The sequence below is a fragment of the Henckelia pumila genome, chromosome 4 (genome assembly GCF_033568475.1).
Source record: "Henckelia pumila isolate YLH828 chromosome 4, ASM3356847v2, whole genome shotgun sequence".
NCBI classification, from domain to species: Eukaryota; Viridiplantae; Streptophyta; class Magnoliopsida; order Lamiales; family Gesneriaceae; genus Henckelia; species Henckelia pumila.
Window position 1 is genome coordinate 61664446 of NC_133123.1, and position 22153 is coordinate 61686598.

At 44.9% G+C, this 22153-nt stretch overlaps 23 non-coding genes and 3 pseudogenes across 23 annotated transcripts; all 26 read left to right on the plus strand.

Moving 5' to 3' along the window:
• The first annotated feature begins 8934 nt into the window (after positions 1 to 8934).
• On the plus strand, positions 8935 to 9053 carry LOC140870459 (5S ribosomal RNA). The gene has a single exon (XR_012147419.1). It is a non-coding gene; the product is annotated as a 5S ribosomal RNA (ribosomal RNA).
• A 400-nt stretch (positions 9054 to 9453) lies between these two features.
• LOC140869513 (5S ribosomal RNA) lies at positions 9454 to 9572 on the plus strand. Its single transcript, XR_012146783.1, has one exon. It is a non-coding gene; the product is annotated as a 5S ribosomal RNA (ribosomal RNA).
• Positions 9573 to 9973: 401 nt separating this feature from the next.
• On the plus strand, positions 9974 to 10092 carry LOC140869308 (5S ribosomal RNA). Its single transcript, XR_012146687.1, has one exon. It is a non-coding gene; the product is annotated as a 5S ribosomal RNA (ribosomal RNA).
• A 399-nt stretch (positions 10093 to 10491) lies between these two features.
• LOC140868871 (5S ribosomal RNA) lies at positions 10492 to 10610 on the plus strand. Its single transcript, XR_012146270.1, has one exon. It is a non-coding gene; the product is annotated as a 5S ribosomal RNA (ribosomal RNA).
• Positions 10611 to 10996: 386 nt separating this feature from the next.
• Positions 10997 to 11115, plus strand: LOC140868223 (5S ribosomal RNA). Its single transcript, XR_012145650.1, has one exon. It is a non-coding gene; the product is annotated as a 5S ribosomal RNA (ribosomal RNA).
• A 399-nt stretch (positions 11116 to 11514) lies between these two features.
• LOC140868215 (5S ribosomal RNA) lies at positions 11515 to 11633 on the plus strand. The gene has a single exon (XR_012145642.1). It is a non-coding gene; the product is annotated as a 5S ribosomal RNA (ribosomal RNA).
• A 400-nt stretch (positions 11634 to 12033) lies between these two features.
• On the plus strand, positions 12034 to 12152 carry LOC140868819 (5S ribosomal RNA). Its single transcript, XR_012146220.1, has one exon. It is a non-coding gene; the product is annotated as a 5S ribosomal RNA (ribosomal RNA).
• A 401-nt stretch (positions 12153 to 12553) lies between these two features.
• Positions 12554 to 12672, plus strand: LOC140870376 (5S ribosomal RNA). Its single transcript, XR_012147340.1, has one exon. It is a non-coding gene; the product is annotated as a 5S ribosomal RNA (ribosomal RNA).
• Positions 12673 to 13070: 398 nt separating this feature from the next.
• On the plus strand, positions 13071 to 13189 carry LOC140869540 (5S ribosomal RNA; annotated as a pseudogene).
• Positions 13190 to 13590: 401 nt separating this feature from the next.
• LOC140867894 (5S ribosomal RNA) lies at positions 13591 to 13710 on the plus strand. The gene has a single exon (XR_012145334.1). It is a non-coding gene; the product is annotated as a 5S ribosomal RNA (ribosomal RNA).
• Positions 13711 to 14111: 401 nt separating this feature from the next.
• LOC140869471 (5S ribosomal RNA) lies at positions 14112 to 14229 on the plus strand (annotated as a pseudogene).
• A 400-nt stretch (positions 14230 to 14629) lies between these two features.
• LOC140869804 (5S ribosomal RNA) lies at positions 14630 to 14748 on the plus strand. Its single transcript, XR_012146811.1, has one exon. It is a non-coding gene; the product is annotated as a 5S ribosomal RNA (ribosomal RNA).
• Positions 14749 to 15146: 398 nt separating this feature from the next.
• Positions 15147 to 15265, plus strand: LOC140870440 (5S ribosomal RNA). The gene has a single exon (XR_012147401.1). It is a non-coding gene; the product is annotated as a 5S ribosomal RNA (ribosomal RNA).
• Positions 15266 to 15664: 399 nt separating this feature from the next.
• Positions 15665 to 15783, plus strand: LOC140868350 (5S ribosomal RNA). The gene has a single exon (XR_012145772.1). It is a non-coding gene; the product is annotated as a 5S ribosomal RNA (ribosomal RNA).
• Positions 15784 to 16182: 399 nt separating this feature from the next.
• Positions 16183 to 16301, plus strand: LOC140869667 (5S ribosomal RNA). The gene has a single exon (XR_012146798.1). It is a non-coding gene; the product is annotated as a 5S ribosomal RNA (ribosomal RNA).
• A 402-nt stretch (positions 16302 to 16703) lies between these two features.
• Positions 16704 to 16822, plus strand: LOC140868636 (5S ribosomal RNA). The gene has a single exon (XR_012146043.1). It is a non-coding gene; the product is annotated as a 5S ribosomal RNA (ribosomal RNA).
• Positions 16823 to 17222: 400 nt separating this feature from the next.
• LOC140868669 (5S ribosomal RNA) lies at positions 17223 to 17341 on the plus strand. Its single transcript, XR_012146076.1, has one exon. It is a non-coding gene; the product is annotated as a 5S ribosomal RNA (ribosomal RNA).
• Positions 17342 to 17741: 400 nt separating this feature from the next.
• Positions 17742 to 17860, plus strand: LOC140869086 (5S ribosomal RNA). Its single transcript, XR_012146478.1, has one exon. It is a non-coding gene; the product is annotated as a 5S ribosomal RNA (ribosomal RNA).
• A 399-nt stretch (positions 17861 to 18259) lies between these two features.
• LOC140867885 (5S ribosomal RNA) lies at positions 18260 to 18378 on the plus strand. The gene has a single exon (XR_012145324.1). It is a non-coding gene; the product is annotated as a 5S ribosomal RNA (ribosomal RNA).
• A 401-nt stretch (positions 18379 to 18779) lies between these two features.
• LOC140870507 (5S ribosomal RNA) lies at positions 18780 to 18898 on the plus strand. Its single transcript, XR_012147465.1, has one exon. It is a non-coding gene; the product is annotated as a 5S ribosomal RNA (ribosomal RNA).
• Positions 18899 to 19297: 399 nt separating this feature from the next.
• LOC140870449 (5S ribosomal RNA) lies at positions 19298 to 19416 on the plus strand. Its single transcript, XR_012147410.1, has one exon. It is a non-coding gene; the product is annotated as a 5S ribosomal RNA (ribosomal RNA).
• Positions 19417 to 19816: 400 nt separating this feature from the next.
• LOC140868817 (5S ribosomal RNA) lies at positions 19817 to 19935 on the plus strand. Its single transcript, XR_012146218.1, has one exon. It is a non-coding gene; the product is annotated as a 5S ribosomal RNA (ribosomal RNA).
• Positions 19936 to 20336: 401 nt separating this feature from the next.
• On the plus strand, positions 20337 to 20455 carry LOC140870114 (5S ribosomal RNA). The gene has a single exon (XR_012147092.1). It is a non-coding gene; the product is annotated as a 5S ribosomal RNA (ribosomal RNA).
• Positions 20456 to 20855: 400 nt separating this feature from the next.
• LOC140869754 (5S ribosomal RNA) lies at positions 20856 to 20955 on the plus strand (annotated as a pseudogene).
• A 399-nt stretch (positions 20956 to 21354) lies between these two features.
• LOC140870277 (5S ribosomal RNA) lies at positions 21355 to 21473 on the plus strand. The gene has a single exon (XR_012147246.1). It is a non-coding gene; the product is annotated as a 5S ribosomal RNA (ribosomal RNA).
• A 400-nt stretch (positions 21474 to 21873) lies between these two features.
• On the plus strand, positions 21874 to 21991 carry LOC140868742 (5S ribosomal RNA). The gene has a single exon (XR_012146144.1). It is a non-coding gene; the product is annotated as a 5S ribosomal RNA (ribosomal RNA).
• Positions 21992 to 22153: the final 162 nt, after the last annotated feature.

Below are 22153 nucleotides of genomic sequence, written 5' to 3' on the forward strand. Positions count from 1 at the left end.
ACGTGGCACCACCTCGATTGGGAGAGTCGGTGAGTCATCACGTGATCTCATCCTCGGGATCCCAAAAGCACAGCAGCAATCCTTTGTTTATCAGATTTGATATCCCGGTTTAAAGACATGTATTTCATTACGTTGTTATTGATTGTGTTGTTGTCTTTAAAGCATGGTTATTGTTGTATTACTTGATATGTTGCTTTTACTGGGATTATCATTCTCACCGGTTATCCGGCTGTTGCTTTGTTTTGTATGTGTACTTGGCAACAGGAAGGGCAGGATCAAGTCAGCATAGACCTGGTTAGCGTCCAGAGCAATAGATAGAAGTGAGACTCGTTTAGAAGTTGAATCAGCATGTCAACCTAGTTATGTTTTGCGAACATGTTTAGTCATTCGAACTTCTCGTTATTGTTTTGTAAGCAAGAATCGATGTAGGTACTACCGTATTGAATGTTTCTCTTCCATAAACCTTTCTTGTATTGTTTTGGCATGTCAAATACTCTTAATGCAAGTGTTCAAGTTTTGATTGAGTTTATTTCAGTGCCTTCACTTCTCTGGGCAAGGGGACGGCGGGGGCGCGCGGCCTCCTTGCGAGGTATGGGCGCGGGCGCTCTTACTTAGAGCGCGGGCGCGTTAGTTTTACGCAGCATAAGCGCGGGCGCGCTGATGTCAGCGCTGCGAGCCTCCTTTTACAAATATATATATATTATATATATATTATATATATATATATATATATATATATATATATATATATTATTGGTTTCTTGTTTACGTATCGCTTGTTCTCTGATATTAGTTGATTAGAAAAGAGGTCTCACATTAAGTGGTATCAGAGAGATAAGATTCTTGGTTGAACTAGAGTGAGCGGGTAGATTGAGTCTGCGTTTATTGGCTCCTCGCATGTGTTTGAATTATTTTAACTGTGTACTTAATTCCATGCGAGCATGCTTTATTATTGAAATTATTGAATTACATGGTTTTGTGATTTAAATTTATAAAGCATGATCTACTTGAGATATAATTGTTTCTGTTATCGACCGGTATCCGGTATTCTAAGCGGTTTTAAGGGCACTTGTAACGCCCCGTTTTTATCTTAAATAATTTTATTTGAGTTAATCGGAGATTACAGAGTTCACGAGCCGACTCGATTTTGATCAGGGTCTATTTTGCAAAAATTGGATTTTTCAGGGACTAAAACACAAATTGTGGATTTTATATATTATCTACTCTTAGAGTTTTGTTGACAAGGTCTTCTCCATCTCCTCCAAGCCGTCTCCCTCCATTATAATGCCTCCAAGCTTTTCCAAGCTTTGGGATTTCAGTCCGAGCTCGATCCGGCCGTTGGAATTTATTTCTGAAGGCAGTTTAGCGATCACTGCAGCGAGAGCTCCGTTATATCGTAAGTTTTTCTACGATCAGATGCATTCTAGTTTTTGGATGTTGTTAGAATCGTTCTAGATTCGAGTATGTTGTTCTCTTCAGAGTTCTGATCGTTTATTATCTGTCGGTTTTGAATTAGAGCGACGATCGGATTTGTTATGATTTTGGAAGCCATTTTCGAAAATGTGGATTTTGAGATTGATGGGTTTTCTTTGTTATTGTTGTTTTGGGCATTGATATGAAGTTATATCAGCATTGAACTGCTGTCTGCATTTCCGATTTGTTCAGTTTATAGCCGTTATGCCGTCGGTTTGAGTTTTGGGTTTTCGAATCATTTTTGTATTGATTGAAGCCTTGGCTTGTGAGTGATCGTGGTTGTTGATCAACTCTTGTATTCATACAGATTCGTTGGAGTTTGTCGAGCCCTGTGTTAGCATCATTGTTCGTCGAGATTTGGACGAAGAACGGTAAAGAGATTTCCTTGAACCATTGTTTGTTGTTTAGGTTGTATTGTTGTTGATACAATCTTTTGTTATAGCTTGTCCGGAGTTGGATCTACGACATTGAAAGGTAAAAGCAGTCATTGTAGCGGGATAGCATACTCGGGACAGTTGGTTCTCGAGTTTCCCTTAAAATCACATATTGCATTGATACTGGTTCTAGTTTATGGAACCTGTATTTTGTTGATTATTTGAATGAATTATATGGCTAAGTTCCTTTTTGTTTCCATATGCATTCATATTGAGCCAGAACTATTGTTTCGATGGGCAGAACAGCCTCTTGTTAGACGTTTGGGAGCTATATTCGAGTGGCCTAGGACGTAGTTGTTGCGCCTAGTGCTAGCATACTCATTATAGTTGCTCAAAGTCTAGAGGAGTGGGATACATGGCACCACCTTGATTGGGAGAGTCGGTGAGTCGTCACGTTATCTCATCTTCGGGATCCCAAAAGCACAGCAGCAATACTTTGTTATCAGATTTGATATCCCGGTTTAAAGACATGCATTTCATTACGTTGTTATTGATTTTGTTGTTTTCTTGGAAGCATGTTTATTGTTGTATTACTTGATATGTTGCTTTTACTGGGATTATCATTCTCACCGGTTATCCGGCTGTTGCTTTGTTTTGTATGTATACTTGGCAACAGGAAGGGCATGATCAAGTCAGCATAGACCTGGTTAACGTCCAGAGCAAGAGATAGAAGTGAGACTCGTTTAGAAGTCGAATCAGAATGTCAACCTAGTTATGTTTTGCGAACATGTTTAGTCATTCGAACTTCTCGTATTTGTTTTGTAAGCAAGAAACGATGTAGGTACTATTGAATTGAATGTTTCTCTTCCCTAAACCTTTCTTGTATTGTTATTGGCATGTCAAATACTCTTAATGCAAGTGTTAGGTTCTGATTGAGTTTATTTCATTGCCTTAACAATTCTGGGCGAGGGGACGGCGCGGGCGCGCGGTTGTTGGCACGGGCGCACGGCCTCTTAGCGAGGTATGAGCGCGAGCGCGCTTCCTTAGGCGGGGAGTAGGCGCGGGCATGCTGAAGTCAGCGCGGGCGCGCGAGCCTCCTTTAAAAAAAAATAAAATAATTTGGGTTCTTGTTTACATATCACTTGTTGTCTGTTATTAGATGATTAGAAACGAGGTCTCACAGCACTGATTTTAGCGATTGAGATATCTCGTGTCCTAACCTTTGTTATTCAGATGGGTCCTCGTCGAGGGATAAACAGAAACACACCGCCAGTTATCCCTGCGACTGAGCAAGCTATCACTGAAGTTGATCAGTTGGATGCTTCAGCAACGCCTATGGAAACCTTGCTGAAGAGGTTTCAGTCATTCAATCCGCCGTTATTGATGGGTTCAGAAAATCCAGTTGACTGCGAGAGTTGGTTGGATGATATTGATTAGCTGTTCGATTCCATTGATTACACAGATGATCGCAGAATCAGTTTAGTCATTCATCAGCTACGTGGGGTTGCTAAGAGCTGGTGGATCATGACAAAGAAATCAATGGAGAGTAGAGGTACGGAAGTTACTTGGACTCTTTTTAAATCTGAGTTTTATAAGCGGTTTTTCCCTATCTCATATCGCAAAGATAAGGGAGCAGAGTTTGCCAATCTGAGGCAAGGGAATCTGAACATTGAATAGTACGTAGCTAAGTTCGATAGTCTGTTGCGTTTTTCACCGCTAATTGCCGGAGATGAAGAAGCTAAGGCGGATCAGTTCATCAATGGTTTGAACCCCGACGTCTTCACGTTGGTAAACACCAATAGGCCTAACAACTTTGCGGATGCCATGAATTACGCAAAGGGAGCAGAAGCAGTCTTGTGGAGGCAAAGAGGTAACCAGGTAGCACCTCAGCAACAGAGGCAGTATCAGAACCCACCATCTCAGTATCAGAATTAGCCACCGCAGCATCAGAACCAGCAGCAAAGGTATGAAGGTGGAAACAGTGGGGGAAACAGAAAAGATCAGTACAAAGCAAGAGGTAAATAGTTAAAGAGGCAGGGGAACAGTTCTTCTAGTTCCAGTGGTTCGAAGCAATTCGGTTCAGGACAGAGTTCTAGATCTTCAGCCATGTACTGCAGCAAGTGTGGGGGAAGACACTCACCGGATCATTGTGTGGGAGTCTTCGGTAATTGTAACATTTGTCAGCAACCGGGACACTTCTCTAAGGTGTGCCCTCAGCGTAACAGAGATAGAGCTCAGAGTGGAAGTTCATCTCGACCTGCAGCTCAACCCGAGAGGCAGTCTTCTGCAGTGCACTCTTTCCAGCCTCAGCAGCAGAACAGACAGGGAGGTAACTCTAGTGCAAACCAGCCTCCGAGACAGCAGGCACGAGTCTTTGCTTTGACAGAGGATCAGGCTCAGGCAGCACCTGACGATGTTATAGCAGGTAACTGTTCGATTTTCGGTTATTCTGTTCATGTTTTGATAGATACAGGTGCTTCCCATTCCTTTATCTCTGAGAAATTTGTGTTATTGCATGCTTTGCCAACTGAATTGTTGCCTACAGTAGTAGCTGTTACTTCATCTTTGGGTGGAGGAATTGTTTCTGTCAGACTAGTCAGGAACTGTGAACTTTGTTTTGAGGGGAATTTGTTAGAATTCGACTGTATAGTGCTTGGGTTGTCAGATTTTGATTGTATTGTCGGTATAGATGCTTTGACAAAGTACAGGGCAACAGTTGATTGTTTTCTGAAGGTTGTCAGGTTCAGACCTGAAATGGCAGACGAGTGGAAATTCTTTGGTAAGTGTTCTCGATCTAGAATTCCTTTGATTTCAGTATTATCTATGACTCGTTTGTTACAGAGAGGTGCAGAAGGATTTTTGGTTTATGCGATTGATGTAATGAAATCTAGCCCAGCTTTGGTTGACTTACCAGTGGTTAGAGATTTTGCTGATGTGTTTCCGGAAGATGTTCCTGGATTGCCACCTATTCGAGATATCGAATTCAGCATCGATTTGGTGCCAAGTACTCAACCTATTTCAAAAGCTCCTTATCGTATGACACTTATTGAATTGAGAGAGTTGAAGGAGCAGCTTGAGGATTTGATTGCCAAGGGATACATCAGACCTAGTGTATCGCCTTGGGGTGCTCCTGTGCTTTTTGTTCGGAAGAAGGATGGTTCTATGCGGCTCTGTATCGACTAACGCCAATTGAATCAGGCTACAGTTAAGAACAGGTATCCTTTACCCCGAATAGATGACCTTTTTGATCAACAGTAGGGTTCTTCTGTCTACTCTAAGATTGATCTGAGGTCAGGTTATCACCAGTTGAGAGTGCGAGAGGAAGACGTTCCTAAGACCGCATTCAGAATGAGGTATGGTCATTTTGAGTTTATAGTCATGCCAATCGGTTTGACTAACGCTCCAGCGGTTTTTATGGGTTTGATGAACCATATCTTTCAGCGTTATTTAGATGAGTTCGTCATTATCTTTATCGATGATATTCTTATCTACTCGAAGAACTGTACTGACCATGCAGAGCACTTGAGGACCGTACTGCAGATTTTGCGAGTTGAGCAGTTGTTTGCCAAGCTGTCTAAGTGTGAATTCTGGTTAGATCGAGTTGTCTTTCTCGGTCATATCATTTCTGGAGATGGGATTTCTGTCGATCCCAGTAAGATTGAAGCGGTTATGAATTGGCCTGGACCTACTTCAGTGCCGGAGATCCGAAGCTTCATGGGTTTAGCTGGTTATTACCGTCGTTTCATCGAGGGTTTCTCGTCTATTGCCAAGCCTATTACCCAGCTGACTCAGAAGAATGCGCATTTTGTTTGGACTCCAAATTGTGAGGCTAGCTTTGTTGATCTGAAGAGGAGAATGACCAGTGCTCCAATTCTTTCTATTCCGAAGGGTACTGGAGGTTTCACAGTCTATTGTGATGCTTCTAACCGAGGCTTGGGTTATGTTCTTATGCAGCATAAGCATGTGATAGCGTATGCATCGATCCAGCTGAAACCGCACGAGACTCGTTATCCAGTTCATGATCTTGAACTAGATGCGATCGTCTTTGCTTTGAAGATCTGGCGTCATTATCTATATGGTGAGTCTTTTGAGATCTTTTCTGACCATAAGAGCCTTAAGTACTTGTTTTCACAGGCAGAGCTGAATATGAGACAGAGAAGATGGTTAGACCTGTTGAAGGATTTCGACTGTGAAATCAAGTATTATCCAGGAAAGTCGAATGCAGTTGCAGATGCCTTGAGCCGAAAACTATGTTCTTTATCTCTTACTACTATTGGTGTTTCTCAGTTGATCGATGATTGTTGCACTTCTGGTTTAGAGTTTGAAACAGATAGGGAAACTATCAGAGTGTTTGCTATTCAAGCCGAACCGGAGTTGTTTGTTGCAATCAGAGAAGCACAGAAGTCTGAGCCGAGCATTCAGGTTTCAGTAGAGAAAGTCAGATCTGGGCATCAGTCTGAATTCCAGGTTAGAGATGATGTACTGTATGTGAATAACCGTATTGTTGTGCCTAATATTTCGGAGTTGAGGCAGCGTATTCTTCGAGAGGCTCATTGCAGTCGGTTTAGCATTCATCCTGGAGGTCGTAAGATGTACAACGATCTGAAGATTCAGTTTTGGTGGAAGAGAATGAAGAGCGACGTAGCGAGGTTTGTATCTCGGTGTTTGAATTGTCAGCAGGTGAAAGCAGAACGGAAGCGACCAGGAGGTCTGTTGCATAGTCTATCTGTTCCTGAATGGAAGTGGGATCACATTTCCATGGATTTCGTCACGAAGCTACCACGATCCGTTCGAGGATGCGATGCCATTTGGGTAGTGATCGACCGATTGACGAAGTATGCGTGTTTTATTCCGTACAGGATGACGTATCGTCATGATCAGATGGCTGAGTTGTATGTTAGCAATGTTGTGAAACTGCATGGTGTGCTGAAGTCGATCGTTTCAGACAGAGATCCTAGATTCACTTCTCACTTCTGGCACAGTCTTCAGGGGGCACTTGGTACTCGATTGCATCTGAGTACAACTTATCATCCTCAGTCCAATGGACAGTCAGAGCGGACTATCCAGACGTTAGAGAATATGCTGCGAGCGGTAGTGCTAGACTTTGGCACTAGTTGGCAGGATTCTTTGCCTCTTGTCGAGTTTTCTTACAACAACAGCTTCCAAGCGAGTATCGGTATGGCGCCTTTTGAGGCTTTGTATGGTAAGAAGTGCCGATCTCCGTTGTTTTGGGATGAATTGCCCGAGTCACCAGATTTGGGACCGGAGATGCTTAAAGGTATGGCATAGCAGGTTAAGATCATTCAGACCAGAATGAAGTCAGCTCAAGATAGACAGGCGAAGTATGCGAATGTCAGGTGTAGACCTCTGAGTTTTGATCAGGGAGACCGAGCCTTTCTGAAGATTTCACCTTTCAGAGGCACTGTTAGATTTGGGAAGAGAGGAAAGTTATCTCCGAGATTCATCGGTCCGTACGAGATTCTCGAGAAGATAGGCGATCTTGCCTACAGACTTTCACTTCCTCCATCTTTATCTGGTATTCACGACATTTTTCAAGTCTCTATGCTGCGAAAGTATCAACCAGATATTTCTCATATCCTTCAGCCTGACGAAGCCGAGTTAGACGAGACTCTGAGCTACTTTGAGTGACCGATTCAGATCCTTGATCGGAAGGAGAAACAACTCAGAACCAAGTCGATCCCGTTAGTGAAAGTGCAGTGGATCCGTCATGGAATCGAGGAAGCGACTTGGGAGACAGAATCTGACATGAGACAGTGATTTCCGGAGTTATTCGGATGACGTAAGTTCTTTTTACTGTGTTTAGTTCTTTATTCTATCTTATGAGTTATGGTTCTTGTTGATTTCGAGGACGAAATCTCTTTTTAGTGGGGGAGAATTGTAATGCCCCGTTTTTATATTAAATGAGTTTATTTGAATTAATCGGAGATTAAAGATTTCACGAGCCGACTTGATTTTGATCAGGGTCCTTTTTGCAAAAATTGGATTTTTCAGGGACTAAAACGCAAATTGTGGATTTTATATATTATCTGCTTTTAGAATTTGTTTTACAAAGTCTCCTCTTCCTCCCCAAACCGTGAAGCACCATTGAAGCTTGGGGAAACGCTTTTCAAGCTCTTCTAATCTCGGTTTCCGGTCGATCCGTCCATTAGAAATTATTTCTGAAGGCAGACTAATGATCACTGCAGTGAGAGCTCCGTTATATCGTAAGTTTTTCTACGATCGGATACATTCTAGTTTTTGGATGTTGTTAAAATCGTTCTAGATTCGAGTATATTGTTCTAGACAGAGTTCTGATCGTTTATTATCTGTCGGTTTTGAATTAGCGCGACGTTCGGATTTGTTATGATTTTTGGAAGCCATTTTCGAAAACTTGGATTTTGATATTGATGGGTTTGCCTTGTTATTGTTGTTTTGGGCATTAATATGAGGTTATATCAGTATTGAACTGCTATCTGCGTTTCCAGTTTGTTCAGTTTATAGCCGTTATGCCGTCAGTTTGAGTTTTGGGTTTTCGAATCATTTTTGTATTGATTGAAGCCTTGTCTTGTGAGTGATCGTGGTTGTTGATCAACTTATGTATTCGTACAGATTCGTTGGAGTTTGTCGAGCCCTGTGTTAGCATCATTGTTCGTCAAGAGTTGGACGGAGAACGGTAAAGAGATTTCCTTGAACCGTTGTTTGTTGTTTAGGTTGTATAGTTGTTGATACAATCTTTTGTTGTAGCTTGTCCGGAGTTGGATCTACGACATTGAAAGGTAAAAGCAGTCATCGTATCGGGATAGCATACTCGGGACAGTTGGTTCTCGAGTTTCCCTTAAAATCACATATTGCATCGATACTGGTTCTAGTTTATGGAACCTGTATTTTGTTGATTATTTGAATGAATTATATGGCTAAGTTCCTTTTGTTCCCATATGCATTCATATTGAGCCAGCACTATTGTTTCGATGGGCAGAACAGCCCTTTTGTTAGATGTTTGGGAGCTATAGTCTCCGTTTGAAACTGCAGCTCATGTTCCTCCGATCCGCAATTCGAGAGACAAAAAAATAAAAATTCATTAACTATTGGGTGCGATCATACCAGCACTAATGCACCGGATCCCATCAGAACTTCGAAGTTAAGCGTGCTTGGGCGAGAGCAGTACTAGGATGGGTGACCCCCTGGGAAGTCCTCGTGTTGCACCCTTTTTTTCATTAATTTCTTTTTTTCTTACTCGTACTTCTTGTTCTTTCGATTCCTCACCATCCTATTTCCGACTCTTGCAGTCCAATCCGCGGATAGAAAAGATGCAATAAACTTAATCATACGATGTGAACGTGCGATCTGGGTGACGCGGGCCACTTCGGTGGGTCCCAGCGCGACATACGGAAAAAATGCCCCGAAAGACCATCTTCGTTTTGGAATTTGAGCGTCTCCGTCTCTTGAACCGAGATACGCAATATAGGTATCGAGTGGAGCTTCGCGTGAGCAGGCTGAAGCTCCAGTAACTCTCAGTCGATCGAAAGTTATGTCCGTTTGAAACTGCAGCCCTGTTCCTCCGATCCGCAATTCGAGAGACAAAAAAATAAAGAATTCATTCACTGTTGGGTGCGATCATACCAGCACTAATGCACCGGATCCCATCAGAACTCCGAAGTTATGCGTGCTTGGGCAAGAACAGTACTAGGATGGGTGACCCCCTGGGAAGTCCTTGTGTTGCACCCTTTTTTTTATTAGTTTCTATTTTTCTTACTCGTACATCTTGTTCTTCCGATTCCTCTTCGTCCTATTTCCGACTCTTTCAGTCCAATCCGCGGATAGAAAAGATGCAATAGACTAAATCACAGGATGTGAATGTGCGATCTGGGTGACGCGGGCCACTTTGGTGTGTCCCAGCACGCCCTACGGGAAAAATGCCACCAAAGACAATCTCCGGGTTTGAATTTGAGCTTCTCCGTCTCTTAGACCGACATACGCATTGTAGGGATCGAGAAGAGGTTCGCCTAAGCAAGCTGAAGCTCCCGTAACTCTCAGCAGATCGAAAGTTATGTCCGTTTGAAACTGCAGCTCCTTTTCCTCCGATCCGCAATTCGAGAGACAAAACAATAAAATATTCATTCACTATTGGGTGCGATCATACCAGCACTAATGCACCGGATCCCATCAAAACTTTGATGTTAAGCGTGCTTGGACGAGAGCAGCACTAGGATGGGTGATCCCCTGGGAAGTCCTCGTGTTGCACCCCTTTTTCATTAATTTTTTTTTTCTTACTCGTACTTCTAATTCTTTCGATTCCTCTCCGTCCTATTTCCGACTCTTTCAGTCCAATCCGCGGATATAAAAGATGCAATAGACTGAATCATACGATGTGAACGTGCGATCTGGGTGACGCGGGCCGCTTCGGTGGGTCTCAGTGCGACATACGTGAAAAATGCCCCGAAAGATCATCTCCGTTTTGGAATTTGAGCATCTCCATCTCTTTAACCTAGATACGCACTATAGGTATCGAGTGGAGCTTCGCGTGAGCAGGCTAAAGCTCCAGTAACTCTCAGCCGATCGAAAGTTATGTCCGTTTGAAACTGCAGCTCCTGTTCCTCCGATCCGCAATTCGAGAGACAAAAAAATAAAGAATTCATTCACTATTGGGTGCGATCATACCAGCACTAATGCATCGGATCCCATCAGAACTCCGAAGTTATGCGTGCTTGGGCAGGAGCAATACTAGGATGGGTGACCCCCTGGGAAGTTCTCATGTTGCACCCCTTTTTTAATTAGTTTTTTTTCTTACTCGTACATCTTGTTCTTTCGATTTCTCTTCGTCCTATTTCCGACTCTTTCAGTCCAATCCGCGGATAGAAAAGATGCAATAGACTGAATCACACGACGTGAACGTGCGATCTGGGTGACGCGGGCCACTTCGGTGTGTCCCAGCACGCCCTACGGGAAAAATGCCCCCAAAGACCATCTGCGGGTTTAAATTTGAGCTTCTCCGTCTCTTAGACCGAGATACGCGCTGTAGGTATCGAGAAGAGCTTCGCGTGAGCAGGCTAAAGCTCCCGTAACTCTCAGCAGATCGAAAGTTATGTCCGTTTGAAACTGCTCCGATCCGCAATTCGAGAGACAAAAAAATAAAGAATTCATTCATTGTTGGGTGCGATTATACCAGTACTAATGCATCGGATCCCATCAGAACTCCGAAGTTAAGCGCGCTCGGGCGAGAGCAGTACTAGGATGGGTGACCCCATGGGAAGTCCTCGTGTTGTACCCCTTTTTCATTAATTTCTTTTTTTCTTACTCGTACTTCTTGTTTTTCCGATTCCTCGCCGTCCTATTTCCGACTCTTTCAGTCCAATCCGTGGATAGAAAAGATGCAATAGACTTAATAACACGACGTGAACGTGCGATCTGGGTGATGCAGGCCGCTTCAGTGGGTCCCAGCGCGCCCTATGGGAAAAACGCCCCGAAAGACCATCTCCGGGTTGTAATTTGAGCGTCTCCGTCTCTTAGACCGAGATACTTGCTGTAGGTATCGAGAGGAGCTTCGTGTGAACAGGCTAAAGCTCCCGTAACTCTTAGCCGATCGAAATTTATGTCCGTTTGAAACTGCAGCTCCTGTTCCTCCGTTCCGCAATTCGAGAGACAAAATAATAAAAATTCATTCACTATTGGGTGCGATCATACCAGCACTAATGCACCGGATCCCATCAGAACTCCGAAGTTAAGTGTGTTTGGGCGAGATCAGTACTAGGATGGGTGACCCCCTGGGAAGTCCTCGTGTTGCACCCCTTTTTTAATTTATTTCTTTTTTTCTTACTCGTACTTCTTGTTCTTTCGATACCTCGCCGTTCTATTTTCGACTCTTGCAGTCCAATCCGCGGATAGAAAAGATGCAATAAACTTAATCAACGATGTGAACGTGCGATTAGGGTGACACGGGCCGCTTCGGTGGGTCCCAACGTGACATACGGGAAAAATTCCCCAAAAGACCATCTCCATTTTGGAATTTGAGCGTCTCCGTCTCTTTAATCGAGATACGCACTATAGGTATCGAGTGGAGCTTCGCGTGAGCAGGCTGAAGCTCCAGTAACTCTCAGCCGATCGAAAGTTATGTCCGTTTGAAACTGCAGCTCCTGTTCCTTCGATCCGCAATTCGAGAGACAAAAAAATAAAGAATTCATTCACTGTTGGGTGCGATCATACCAGCACTAATGCGCTGGATCCCATCAGAACTCCGAAGTTATGCGTGCGTGGGCAAGAGCAATACTAGGATGGGTGACCCCATGGGAAGTCCTCGTGTTGCACCCTTTTTTTTATTAGTTTCTTTTTTTCTTACTCGTACATCTTGTTCTTCCGATTTCTCTCCGTCCTATTTCCGACTCTTTCAGTCCAATCCGCGGATAGAAAAGATGCAATATAATGAATCACAGGACGTGAACGTGCAATCTGGGTGACGCGGGCCACTTCGGTGGGTCCCAGCACGCCCTACGGGAAAAATACCCCCAATGACCATCTCCGGGTTTGAATTTGAGCTTCTCCGTCTCTTAGACCGAGATACGCGGTGTAGGTATCGAGAAGAGCTTCGCGTGAGCAGGCTGAAGCTCCCGTAACTCTCAGCAGATCGAAAGTTATGTCCGTTTGAAACTGCAGCTCCTGTTTCTCCGATCCGCAATTCGAGAGACAAAAAAATAAAGAATTCATTCATTGTTGGGTGCGATCATACTAGTACTAATGCACCGGATCCCATCAGAACTCCGGAGTTAAGCGTGTTAGGGCGAGAGCAGTACTAGGATGGGTGACCCCCTGGGAAGTCCTCGTGTTGCACCCCTTTTTCATTAATTTATTTTTTTTTACTCGTACTTCTTGTTTTTCCGATTCCTCGCCGTCCTATTTCCGACTCTTTCAGTCCAATCCACGGATAGAAAATATGCAATAGACTTAATCACACAACGTGAACGTGCGATCTAGGTGACGCGGGCCGCTTCGGTGGGTCCCAGCGCACGCCACGGGAAAAATGCCCCAAAAGACCATCTTCGGGTTGTAATTTGAGCGTCTCCGTCTCTTAGACCAAGATACTTGCTGTAGGTATCAAGAGGAGCTTCGCATGAGCAGGCTGAAGATCTCGTAACTCTTAGCCGATCGAAAGTTATGTCCGTTTGAAACTGCAACTCATGTTCCTCCGATCTGCTATTCGAGGGAAAAACAATAAAGAATTCATTCACTGTTGGGTGCGATCATACCAGCACTAATGCACTGGATCCCAACAAAACAACGAAGTTAAGCGTGCTTGGGCGAGAGCAGTACTAGGATGTGTGACCCCCTGGGAAGTCCTCGTGTTGCACCCATTTTTTCATTAATTTCTTTTTTTTCTTACTCGTACTTCTAATTCTTTTGATTCCTCTCCGTCCTATTTCTGACTCTTTCAGTCTAATCCGCGGATAGAAAAGATGCAATAGACTGAATCATACGATGTGATAGTGCGATCTGGGTGACGCGGGCTGCTTCGGTGGGTCCCAGCGCGACATAAGGGAAAAATGCCCCGAAAGACCATCTCCGTTTTGGAATTTGAGAGTCTCCGTCTCTTTAACCTAGATACGCACTATAGGTATCGAGTGGAGCTTCGCGTGAGCAGGCTCAAGCTCCAGTAACTCTCAGCCGATCGAAAGTTATGTCCGTTTGAAACTGCAGCTCATGTTCCTCCGATCCGCAATTCGAGAGACAAAACAATAAAAATTCATTCATTATTGGGTGCGATCATACCAGCACTAATGCACCGGATCCCATCAGAACTTCGAAGTTAAGCGTGCTTGGGCGAGAACAGTACTAGGATGGGTGACCCCACTGGGAAGTCCTCGTGTTGCACCCTTTTTTTCATTAATTTCTTTTTTTCTTACTCGTACTTCTTGTTCTTTCGATTCCTCGCCGTCCTATTTCCGACTCTTGCAGTCCAATCCGCGGATAGAAAAGATGCAATAAACTTAATCATACGATGTGAACGTGCGATCTGGGTGACGCGGTCCACTTTGGTGGGTCCCAGCGCGACATACGGAAAAAATGCCCCAAAAGACCATATCCATTTTGGAATTTGAGCGTCTCCGTCTCTTAAACCGAGATACGCAATATAGGTATCGAGTGGAGCTTCGCGTGAGCAGGCTGAAACTCCAGTAACTCTCAGCCGATCGAATGTTATGTCCGTTTGAAACTGCAGCTCCTGTTCCTCCGATCCGCAATTCGAGAGACAAAAAAATAAAGAATTCATTCACTGTTGGGTGCGATCATACCAGCACTAATGCACCGGATCCATAAGAACTCCGACGTTATGCGTGCTTGAGCAAGAACAGTACTAGGATGGGTGACCCCCTGGGAAGTCCTCGTGTTGCACCCTTTTTTTATTAGTTTCTTTTTCTCTAACTCGTACATCTTGTTCTTCTGATTCCTCTTCGTCCTATTTCCGACTCTTTCAGTCCAATCCGCGGATAGAAAAGATGCAATAGACTGAATCACAAGACTTGAACGTGCAATCTGGGTGACGCGGGCCACTTTGGTGGGTCCCAGCACGCCCTACGAGAAAAATGCCCCCAAATACAATCTCCGGGTTTGAATTTGAGCTTCTCCGTCTCTTAGACCGACATACGCGTTGTAGGTATCGAGAAGAGCTTCGCGTGAGCAAGCTGAAGCTCCCGTAACTCTCAGCAGATCGAAAGTTATGTCCGTTTGAAACTGCAGCTCCTTTTCCTCCGATCCGCAAATCGAGAGACAAAACAATAAAATATTCATTCACTGTTGGGTGCGATCATACCAGCACTAATGCACCGGATCCCATCAGAAATCCGAAGTTAAGCGTGCTTGGGCGAGAGCAGTACAAGGATGGGTGACCCCCTGGGAAGTCCTCGTGTTGCACCCCTTTTTCTTTAATTTTTTTTTCTTACTCGTACTTCTAATTCTTTCGATTCTTCTCCGTCCTATTTCCGACTCTTTCAGTCCAATCCGCGGATAGAAAAGATGCAATAGACTGAATCATACGATGTGAACGTGCGATCTAGGTGACGCGGGCCGCTTTGGTGGGCCCCAGCACGACATACGAGAAAAATGCCCCGAAATACCATCTTCATTTTGGAATTTGAGCGTCTCCGTCTCTTTAACCTAGATACGCACTATAGGTATCGAGTGGAGCTTCGCGTGAGCAGCCTGAAGCTCCAGTAACTCTCAGCCGTTCAAAAGTTATGTCCGTTTGAAACTGCAGCTCCAGTTCCTCCGATCCGCAATTCGAGAGACAAAAAAATAAAGAATTCATTCACTATTGGGTGCGATCATACCAGCACTAATGCACCGGATCCCATCAGAACTCCGAAGTTATGCGTGCTTGGGCAGGAGCAGTACTAGGATGGGTGACCCCCTGAGAAGTCCTCGTGTTGCACCCATTTTTTAATTAGTTTTTTTTTCTTACTCGTACATCTTGTTCTTTCGATTCCTCTCCGTCCTATTTCTGACTCTTTCAATCCAATCCACGGATAGAAAAGATGCAATAGACTGAATCACACAACGTGAACGTGCGATCTGGGTGACGCGGGCCACTTCGATGGGTCCCAGCGTGCCCTACGGGAAAAATGCCCCCAAAGACCATCTTAGGGTTTAAATTTGAGCTTCTCCGTCTCTTAGACCGAGATACGCGCTGTAGGTGTCGAGAATAGCTTCGCGTGAGCAGGCTAAAGCTCCCGTAACTCTCAGCAGATCGAAAGTTATGTCCGTTTGAAACTTCAGCTCCTATTCCTCCGATCCGCAATTCGAGAGACAAAAAAATAAAGAATTCATTCATTGTTGGGTGTGATCATACCAGTACTAATGCATCGGATCCCATCAGAACTCCGAAGTTAAGCACTCTTGGGCGAGAGCAGTACTAGGATGGGTGACCCTCTGGGAAGTCCTCGTGTTGCACCCCTTTTTCATTAATTTCTTTTTTTCTTACTCGTACTTCATGTTTTTCCGATTCCTTGCCGTCCTATTTCCGACTCTTTCAGTCCAATCCGTGGATAGAGAAGATGCAATGGACTTAATAACACGACGTGAACGTGCGATCTGGGTGACGCAGGCCGCTTCAGTGGGACCCAGCACGCCCTACTGGAAAAATGCCCCGAAAGACCATTTCCGGGTTGTAATTTGTGTGTCTCCGTCTCTTAGACCGAGATACTTGCTGTAGGTATCGAGAGGAGCTTCGTGTGAACAGGCTAAAGCTCCCGTAACTCTTAGGCGATCGAAAGTTATGTCCATTTGAAACTGCAGCTCTTGTTCCTCCGATCCGCAATTCGATAGACAAAATAATAAAAATTCATTCACTATTGGGTGCGATCATACCAGCACTAATGCACCGGATCCCATCAGAACTCCTAAGTTAAGTGTGCTTGGGCGAGAGCAGTACTAAGATGGGTGACCCCCTGGGAAGTCCTCGTGTTGCACCCTTTTTTTCATTTATTTCTTTTTTTCTTACTCGTATTTCTTGCTCTTTCGATTCCTCGCCGTTCTATTTTCGACTCTTGCAGTCCAATACGTGGATAGAAAAGATGCAATAAACTTAATCATACGATTTGAACGTGCGATCTGGGTGACGCGGGCCGCTTCGGTGGGTCCCAGCGTGACATACGAGAAAAATGTCCCGAAAGACCATCTCCGTTTTGGAATTTGAGCGTCTCCGTCTCTTTAACTGAGATACACACTATAGGTATCGAGTGGAGCTTCGCGTGAGCAGACTGAAGCTCCAGTAACTCTCAGCCGATCGAAAGTTATGTCCGTTTGAAACTGCAGCTCCTGTTCCTTCGATCCGCAATTCGAGAGACAAAAAAAATAAAAAATTCATTCACTGTTGGGTGCGATCATACCAGCACTAATGCACCAGATCCCATCAGAACTCCGAAGTTATGCGTGCTTGGGCAAGAGCAATACTAGGATGGGTGACCCCCTAGGAAGTCCTCGTGTTGCACCCTTTTTTTATTAGTTTCTTTTTTTCTTACTCGTACATTTTGTTCTTCCGATTTCTCTCCGTCCAATTTCCGACTCTTTCAGTCCAATCCGCGGATAGAAAAGATGCAATAGACTGAATCACAGGACGTGAACGTGCGATCTGGGTGACGCGGGCTACTTCGGTGGGTCCCAGCACGCCCTACGGGAACAATGCCCCCAAAGACAATCTCCGGGTTTGAATTTGAGCTTTTCCGTCTCGTAGACCGACATACGCACTGTAGGTATCGAGAAGAGCTTCGCGTGAGCAAGCTGAAGCTCTCATAACTCTCAGCAGATCGAAAGTTATGTCCGTTTGAAACTGCATCTCCTTTTCCTCCGATCCGCAATTCGAGAGACAAAACAATAAAATATTCATTCACTGTTTAGTGCGATCATACCAGCACTAATGCACCGGATCCCATCTGAACTCAGAAGTTAAGCGTGCTTGGGCGAGAGCAGTACTAGGATGGGTGACCCATTAGGAAGTCCTCGTGTTGCAACCCTTTTTCATTAATTTCTTTTTTTCTTACTCGTACTTCTAATTCTTTCGATTCCTCTCCGTCCTATTTCCGACTCTTTCAGTCCAATCCACGGATAGAAAAGATGCAATAGACTGAATCACACAACGTGAACGTGTGATCTGGGTGACGCGGGCCACTTCGGTGGGTCCCAGCGCGCCCTACTGGAAAAATACCCCCAAAGACCATCTCCGGGTTTGAATTTGAGCTTCTCTGTCTCTTAGACCGAGATACGCACTGCTGGTATCGAGAAGAGCTTCGCGTGTGCAGGCTGAAGCTCCCGTAACTCTTAGCAGATCAAAATTTATGTCCATTTGAAACTGCAGCTCCTGTTCCTCCGATCCGCAATTCGAGAGACAAAAAAATAAAGAATTCATTCATTGTTGGTTGCGATCATACTAGTACTAATGCACCGGATCCCATCAAAACTCCGAAGTTAAGCGTGCTTGGGTGAGAGCAGTACTAGGATGTGTGACCCCCTGGGAAGTCCTCTTGTTGCACCCCTTTTTCATTAATTTCTTTTTTTCTTACTCGTACTTCTTGTTTTTCCGATTCCTCGCCGTCCTATTTCCGACTCTTTCAGTCCAATCCGCGGATAGAAAAGATGCAATAGACTTAATCACACGACGTGAACGTGCGATCTGGGTGACGCAGGCCGCTTTAGTGGGTCCCAGTGCGCCCTACGGGAAAAACGCCCCGAAAGACCATCTCCGAGTTGTAATTTGAGCGTCTTCGTTTCTTAGACCGAGATACTTGCTATAGGTATCGAGAGGAGCTTCGTGTGAACAGGCTGAAGCTCCCGTAACTCTTAGCAGATCAAAAGTTATGTCCGTTTGAAACTGCAGCTCCTGTTCCTCCGATCCGCAATTCGAGAGACAAAACAATAAAAATTCATTCACTATTGGGTGCGATCATACCAGCACTAATGCACCGGATCCCATCAGAACTCCAAAGTTATGCGTGCTTGGGCAAGAGCAGTACTAGGATGGGTGACCTCCTGAGAAGTCCTCGTGTTGCACCCTTTTTTTTATTAGTTTCTTTTTTGCTTACTCGTACATCTTGTTCATCCGATTCCTCTCCGTCCTATTTTCGACTCTTTCAGTCCAATCCGCGGATAGAAAAGATGCAATAGACTGAATCACAGGACGTGAACGTCCGATCTGGTTGACTCGGGCCACTTTGGTGGGTCCCAGCACGCCCTACGGGAAAAATGCCCCCAAAGACAATCTCCGGGTTTGAATTTGAGCTTCTCCATCTCTTAGACCGACATACGCGTTGTAGGTATCGAGAAGAGCTTCGCGTGAGCAAGCTGAAGCTCTCGTAACTCTCAGCAGATCGAAAGTTATTTCCGTTTGAAACTGCAGCCCCTTTTCCTCCGATCCGCAATTCGAGAGACAAAACAATAAAATATTCATTCATTGTTGGGTGCGATCATACCAGCACTAATGCACCGGATCCCATCAGAACTTCGAAGTCAAGCGTGCTCGGGCGAGAGCAGTACTAGGATGAGTGACCCCCTGGGAAGTCCTCGTGTTGCACCCCTTTTTCATTAATTTCTTTTTTTCTTACTTGTACTTCTAATTCTTCCGATTCCTCTCCGTCCTATTTCCGAATTTTTCAGTCCAATCCGCGGATAGAAAAGATGCAATAAACTGAATCACAGGACGTGAACGTGCGATCAGGGTGACGCGGGCCACTTCGGTGGGTCCCAGCACGCCCTACGGGAAAAATGCCCCCAAAGACAATCTTTGGGTTTGAATTTGAGCTTCTCCATCTCTTAGACCGACATACGCGTTGTAGGTATTGAGAAGAGCTTCGCGTGAGCAAGCTGAAGCTCCCGTAACTCTCAGCAGATCGAAAGTTATGTCCGTTTGAAACTGGAGATCGTTTTCCTCCGATCCTCAATTCGATAGACAAAACAATAAAAATTCATTCACTATTGGGTGCGATCATACCAGCACTAATGCACCGGATCCCATCAAAACTCCGAAGTCAAGCGTGCTTGGGCGAGAGCAGTATTAGGATGGGTGACCCCCTGGGAAGTCCTCGTGTTGCACTCCTTTTTCATTAATTTCTTTTTTTCTTACTCGTACTTCTAATTCTTTCGATTCCTCTCCGTCCTTTTTCCGACTCTTTCAGTCCAATCCGCGGATAGAAAAGATTCAATAGACTGAATCATACGATGTGAACGTACGATTTGGGTGACGCGGGCCGCTTCGATGGTTCCCAGCGCGACATACGGGAAAAATGCCCCGAAAGACCATCTCCGTTTTGGAATTTGAGCGTCTCCGTCTCTTTAACCAAGATATGCAATATAGGTATCGAGTGGAGCTTCGCGTGAGCAGGCTGAAGCTCCAGTAACTCTCAGCCGATCGAAAGTTATGTCCGTTTAAAATTGCAGCTCCTGTTCCTCCGATCCGCAATTCGAGAGACAAAAAAATAAAGAATTCATTCACTGTTGGGTGCGATCATACCAGCACTAATGCACCGGATCCCATCAGAACTACGAAGTTATGCGTGCTTGGGTAAGAGCAGTACTAGGATGGGTGACCCCCTGGGAAGTCCTCTTGTTGCACCCTTTTTTTTATTAGTTTCTTTTTTTCTTACTCCTACATCTTGTTCTTCCGATTCCTCTCCGTCCTATTTCCGACTCTTTCAGTCCAATCCGCGGATAGAAAAGATGCAATAGACTGAATCACAGGACGTGAACGTGCGATCTGGGTGACGCGGGCCACTTCGGTGGGTCCCAGCACGCCCTACGGGAAAAATGCCCCCAAAGAAAATCTCCGGGTTTGAATTTGAGCTTCTCCGTCTCTTAGACCGACATACGCATTGTAGGTATCGAGAAGAGCTTCGCGTGAGCAAGCTGAAGCTTTCGTAACTCTCAGCAGATTGAAAGTTATGTCCGTTTGAAACTGCAGCTCCTTTTCCTCCGATCCGCAATTCGAGAGACAAAACAATAAAATATTCATTCACTTTTTGGTGCGATCATACCAGCACTAATGCACCGGATCCCATCAGAACTCCGAAGTTAAGCGTGCTTGGGCGAGAGCAGTACTAGGATGGGTGACCCCCTGTGAAGTCCTAGTGTTGCACCCCTTTTTCTTTAATTTCTTTTTTTCTTACTCGTACTTCTAATTCTTTCGATTCCTCTCCGCCCTATTTCCGATTCTTTCATTCCAATCCACGGATAGAAAAGATGCAATAGACTGAATCTCACGACGTGAACGTGCGATCTGGGTGACGCGGGCCACTTCGGTGGGTCCCAGCACGCCCTACGGGAAAAATGCCCGCAAAGACCATCTCCGGGTTTGAATTTGAGCTTCTCCATTTCTTAGACCGAGATACGCGCTATAGGTATCGAGAAGAGTTTCGCGTGAGCAGGCTGAAGCTCCCGTAACTCTCAGCAGATCGAAAGTTATGTCCGTTTGAAACTGCAGCTCCTGTTCCTCCGATCCGCAATTCGAGAGACAAAAAAATAAATAATTGATTCACTATTGGGTGCGATCATACTAGTACTAATGCACCGGATCCCATCAGAACTCCGAAGTTAAGCGTGCTTGGGCGAGAGCAGTACTAGGATCCTCGTGTTGCACCCCTTTTTCATTAATTTCTTTTTTTCTTACTCGTACTTCTTGTTTTTCCGATTCCTCGCCGTCCTATTTCCGACTCTTTCAGTCCAATCCGTGGATAGAAAAGTTGCAATAGACTTAATCACACAATATGAACGTGCGATCTGGGTGACGCAGGCTGCTTCAGTGGTCCCAACGTGCCCTTCAGGAAAAACGCCCCAAAAGACCATCTCTGGGTTGTAATTTGAGCGTCTTCGTCTCTTAGACCGAGATAATTGCTGTAGGTATCGAGAGGAGCTTCGTGTGAACAGGCTGAAGCTCACGTAACTCTTAGCCGATCGAAAGTTATGTCCGTTTGAAACTGCAGCTCCTGTTCCTCCGATCCGCAATTCGAGAGACAAAAAAATAAAGAATTCATTTACTGTTGGGTGCGATCATACCAGCACTAATGCACCGGATCCCATCAGAACTCCGAAGTTATGCGTGCTTGGGCAAGAGCAGTACTAGGATGGGTGACCCCCTGGGAAGTCCTCGTGTTGCACCCTTTTTTTTATTAGTTTCTTTTTTTCTTACTCGTACATCTTGTTCTTCCGATTCCTCTCCGTCCTATTTCCCACTCTTTCAGTCCAATCCACGGATAGAAAAGATGCAATATACTAAATCACACGACGTGAACATGCGATCTGGGTGACGCGGGCCACTTCGATGGGTCCCAGCGTGCCCTACGGGAAAAATGCCCCCAAAGACCATCTCCGGGTTTGAATTTGAGCTTCTCCGTCTCTTAGACCGAGATACGCGCTCTAGGTATCGAGAAGAGCTTCGCGTGAGCAGGCTGAAGCTCCCGTAACTCTCAGCAGATCGAAAGTTATGTCCGTTTGAAACTGCAGCTCCTGTTCCTCCGATCCGCAATTCGAGAGACAAAACAATAAAAATTCATTCACTATTGGGTGCGATCATACCAGTACTAATGCATCGGATCCCATAAGAACTCCGAAGTTAAGCGTGCTTGGGCGAGAGCAGAACTAGGATGGGTGACCCCTTGGAAGTCCTCGTGTTGCACCCCTTTTTCATTAATTTCTTTTTTTCTTACTCGTACTTCTAATTCTTTCAATTCCTCTCCGTCCTATTTCTGCCTCTTTCAGTCCAATCCGCGGATAGAAAAGATGCAATAGACTGAATCATACGATGTGAACGTGCGATTTGGGTGACGCGGGCCGCTTCGGTG